At 39.9% G+C, this 5,307-nt stretch overlaps 1 pseudogene; it reads left to right on the top strand.

The window, feature by feature from the left end:
- Positions 1-4,533: 4,533 nt before the first annotated feature.
- LOC129489331 (large ribosomal subunit protein uL23-like) lies at positions 4,534-5,000 on the top strand (annotated as a pseudogene).
- Positions 5,001-5,307: the final 307 nt, after the last annotated feature.

The following is a 5,307-nucleotide window of genomic DNA, read 5'->3' as shown; positions in this document are numbered from 1 at the left end:
ACGACTGTAGTATCCCAGGAGCCTGCTCCATAAATTATAACTAAATATATTAGGCAGAAATCCTTCAATATCATAGAATTATGGCTGAAGATGATGTGGTTCAAAGCATACTATTTTATGTAATTGCTTCTGTGGTCACTTTAATTTCAGAATAATTTGTCTGTGATGAAATAGATAGCATATATTTCATATATTCTCTTCCCAAGGAGGTGGTCCATATTACTTGTTTAGACAGAGAAGCTGCTTAAATTTAGTGAATTTGCATGCAATATAAAATTCATTATAAAATTCATTTTCTAGAGAAGTACAGTGTAATGTTCTGGTTGAGGGATACCCAACCCCCAGAACACGGACTATGGGTCCATGGCAGGAGGTGACTGGCAGGCAAATGAGCAAAGCTTCATCTCTATTTTCATCCGCTTCCTGTTGCTCACATTACCACCTGATCTCCGCCTCCTGTCAGATCAGTGACAGCATTAGATTCTCACTCATATAAGCACAAACCCTACTGTGTACTGTGCATGCAAGGGATCTAGGTTGTGCATTCCTTTGAGAATCGAAGGCCTGTCACTCTCTCCCATCAACCCCAGGTGGGACCATTTAGTTGCAAGAAATCAAGCTCAGGGCTCCCATCAATTCGACATCATGGTGAGTTGTAGAATTATTTCATTATATAGTATAAATAAAGTGCACAATAAATGTAATGCACTGGAATCATCCCGAAACCCTCTCACTTCCTGGTCCATGGAAAAATTGTCTTCTATGAAACCAGTCCCTGATGCCGAAGCGGTTGGGAACCACTGCTCTAGTTATTGAAATCTCTCAGAAATAATTTAAGGTACCTTAATATGGTAGGCTTTGACTTAAATGACTGTTTATGTGTGTTAAATATGACCATTTTGTTTCGTCCGCTTTCTTAAAAATGTAAAACTTAGAATTTATTATTATTATTATTTGTGGTGGAGTCTCGCTCTGCCTCCCCCAGGCTGGAGTGTAGTGGTGCGATCTTGGCTCACTGTAGCCTCCGCCTCCTGGGTTCAAGCAATTCTCCTATCTCAGCCTCCCAAATAGCTGGGATTACAGGCACACGTCACCACACTCGGCTCATTTTGTATTTTTAGTTGAAATGGGGTTTTGCCATGTTGGCCAGGCTGGTCTCAAACTCTTGACCTCAGGTAACTCACCCGCCTTGGCCTCCCCAAGTGCTGGGGTTACAGGTGTGAGCCACCGTCTCCAGTGTTAAAATTTTATTTGACCTGAAAAATTCAAGTTCAGACTGATAATCTATGGTGCCCACACGGGATGTTAAGACAGCTTCAACTACAAGAAGGAAACTTAAAATCAATTAAAATAGTGTCTGCACCAGTTGTCAGGGGACTGACAATCTCTCAGCCCCACATCTCCCCTTTTGTGTCCTGCTTGTGTCTCCTTTGCCAGTGGCAAGCCCTGGAGGACGCTGCAGGTGAAGGACACTTCACTAAGCTCCCCAGGTACTTTTGTGTGGCTTCCACCAAGGGACAGCAAGTGACACTCACTTTTCAACTTGCCAGTTCTTTCCCACAGTTTTGACTTCCTCTGAAGATGTGAGTTCTGTCTGCTTGCCAATCTCTGCCAGCCTGTATCTTGGTGTAGGCTTTCCTCCTTGCCCCTCAAGCCCATCGGTTTGATATTAACAGCCTCAGTCCACCTCTAATCCAAGAGAAGGCTTCCAGCTTACCAGGCCTGTCCGCCAGCTCAGGTCAACTTAAGGGGAGCCCGGGGAGGAATGCCTAGGGAAGCCTGGGGAAATCCAGTGAGTTTCCTGCAATCCGTGGTCTTCAGCTACACTTTGCCCAGTGAGGCATGAATCCCAGCGTGGCAGAAGAGCCTTCCAAGTTTGTTTCATACTTGGATATTCCTCTAAGTCCTAAGACTTTTTTTTTAGTGTTCTGTCCTATCTTTTCTTGGCATTTAATCCCCAGTATATAGTTAATAATTATTTATATTACAACTTCCCTGTTTTAATTACTGTGTAGCTTTAATTCCTGACTACCCCAGTTCATGCATTCCATATAATGTAAAAATTTCTAGTATCTTTCAGGTTAAAATAATGGCTATGGTTATTACAAAGATAATTTGAAGAGAAAAATAATGTATCAGTCTACTATCTGCATGATCTATGATATATTATATTCATATTAGGGATCCTGAATCATTTAAGAGCAAAAATAAATTAGATAATAGGAGACATAATCACTTTTCGAAGGATTTAACTACAAAACACTATAAATTATCACTGCAAATAGCACTTCAGGTCTTGGGGAAATTCACTTATGTAAAGCATCTCAATCATTCAGTGTCAGATATATAACTATAAATTTTATCAAATGTCAATTCTTCCATCTATGTACTGGATTAAATCCTTTCTTGCCTATTCATTTCATTCATTCAGCATTTTTTTCTTCTTATCTCTTGTTATTCCTCTCTCCTTAGTAGATTATTTCCATCGACAGACTCACATGCAGTAATATACCCTATCTTATCAGATACTTGTTAGTTGTAAAAGCTGTTCTTGGGCTCCATATGTTTCTCTGCTCCTCCCTCAATTTCTTTGCTCTCCATTAAAAAAAAAAAAAAATCTGTAAAATAGTGTCTATACTCATAGCCTGAATCTCCACTTATCCCCACCCCTTCTCTCTTGTATTTACACCTGTGGGACTCTCATTTGTCACCTACCCCTCCCTAGGTTGTTAGCACTCTCCACGTTGCCAGAGGTAAAGGACAATTCTCAGAGCTCTTCTTGGTAACCTTTTAAGCGTCCTTCACACAGTTCATACTCCCTCCTTTTTGAAACGCTTTATTTTTGGCCTGCAGAATACAATATTCAAAATGTATAATTTTTCTCCTTCGCCACTGTCCACTCCTTCTCAGCCTACTAACAGAAATCTTCACCAACCATTACATGTTGGAGTACCCAAGATTTAGATGTGGGGCTTCTGTTCTCTTCTCCATTTACTCACAGGGTAAACACACTTTGTTCTATGGAATCTAAGCATGCATGTATTTATGTGTTTAGTTTTGAACTCTCCTAGGAATTTCAGTCTCATATTACTGTCTTGCTAAACATGTCTACTTGGAGGGTCCTCATGGAGGTCTAAAGGCATGTATTCATGCATCTGGAGGGACCGCATCCAATATCAACACAGTGGGAAAGAATAAACTGAGCCAGGAAGCATTTATGATCATTTGGGTTTTCTTCTCTTTCATGAAGAGAAAGCTCCTTTCCAAAGCCATTCTGCATGCGTCAAGCATCTGAAACTACAACTGAATATCTGCCTTTGTGGAATATCTAATAGATTGACTATCATTTCATTGGGCTTTATGAATTACGTAAAACCCTATCATGGACAGTGCAATAATCTTAGCCTCTCTGAATTGAAATGCTGATTGATCAATTGCCTGTGGGAAACTTTCCGTACTAGAAAGAAGCTTGTGGGGCTGGAGAGTGTGGCTGCTTGGTGACTCGAGAACAATAGAGTAAACCCCTGTTTACTCATGTCTGTGACATTTACCTCTCAACTTCTGAATTCCTGAAAGATAAAGAGAATAAGGACAAAGAGGAAAGAGAGAGAGAGATTAAGTCTAATTTAAAGTCTGCCCTTGCGAACTTTGCTATTCCTATTTGTTGTCCCTACCCACCTCCTGTTACACTGTCCATCAGGTAAGGGGATCAGAGTAGAATAGCACCCTGGGTGCACGGTAGAAGGCTAAGCAACAATGTCTGGTCATAAGCACTGAAACATTAAGTTCTGGCATTTCATAAAAGATGACAAAATCCAGGCTGCAAAATATTTAAGAAACTGTAATGAACACAGTTTTGGAAATGTCTTGTTAAAAAATCCTGTAACATTCTCATTCTCACTCTTGCTTATTATATATTGAAAAATCAAAGGGTTATTTAGCACATATTCATTCATTTAACCTTCTTTCATTCACCAGAAGTTTTTTGAGCACCTAATATGTGTAGGGTAATATGCATGCAACCATGTTAAAGATGTTTTTACAAAAAGAATCTTAGAAAGCATATATATATATATATATATATATATATATATATATACATACACATGGAGAGAAAGAGAGAGGGAGAGGGAGAGGGAGTCTCACTCTGTCACCCAGGCTGGACTGCAATGGCAGCATCTTGGCTCACTGCAACCTCTGCTTCCTGGGTTCAAGCCATTCTCTTGCCTCAGCCTCCTCAGTAGCTCAGATTACAGGTACCTGCTACCACACCCAGTTAATTTTTATTTTATTTTATTTTTAGTAGAGACGGGGTTTGGCCATGTTGGCTAGCCTAGTCTTGAACTCCTGACTTCAGGTGATCCACCCACCTCGGCCTCCCAAAGTGCTGGGATTACAGGCAGGAGTCAGCGTGCCTGGCGAAAGCATATATTGTAAATACACAGGAAAATTTCAATTCCCCCTTATATAATTCTTGGACATTGTAAGTGATTTAGAAGAATAAAGAAATGAGATATAGACCCTTTTCACAAGATGGTACTGAAGGCACAAAGAGATATTCCTGCCCTTCCTAATGCTTTGAAGGCCAAGAAGGCAGTACTGAAATGTGTCCACAGTCACACGCACACACAAAAGAAAATGCACACAAAACCCACATTCCTGTGGTCCAAGACAGCGTGATGCCAGAGGCAGCCCAAATATCCTTGGAAGAGCACCCCCAGGAGAAACCAGCTTGACCACCATGCCATCCTCAAGTTCCCACTGACCACTGAGACTGTCGTGAAGAAGATGGAAGATGATAACACACTTGCACACTTGCGTTCATTGCGGATGGTCAAGCCAACAATCACCAGATCAAACCAGCTGTGAAGAAGCTGTATGACATGGACATGGCCAAGGTCAACACCCTGATCAGGTGTGATGGAGAGAAGAAGGTATATGCTGAACTGGTTCCTGATTACGATGCTTTAGATGTTGCCAGCAAAATTGGGATTATCTAAACTGAGTCTGGCTAGGTGATTCTAAATACGTATAGATAAAATCTAGATCTATACATATCTATATATATTTTATATGTATACATAGATATAAAATCTCTTCACCAGAAATAAAAAAGAAATAAGACATAGAAATACTATATATTTTCTGATACTAATTTTTCCAATATGGTCAATATACTAAATATAAAGGATGAGAGTTTTGAATAAATATGAAAGCATTCAATGTTCTCATAATATTAACTGTAAAACAAAACATTTATTTTTCCTATTAGTGTTATTCATATGGATAATAAGATATGAAGTTTAG

This window comes from Symphalangus syndactylus, chromosome 1 (genome assembly GCF_028878055.3).
Source record: "Symphalangus syndactylus isolate Jambi chromosome 1, NHGRI_mSymSyn1-v2.1_pri, whole genome shotgun sequence".
NCBI classification, from domain to species: domain Eukaryota; kingdom Metazoa; phylum Chordata; class Mammalia; order Primates; family Hylobatidae; genus Symphalangus; species Symphalangus syndactylus.
The sequence above is the reverse complement of the archived record's forward strand: the minus strand, read 5'-3'. Positions and strand labels throughout refer to the sequence as shown.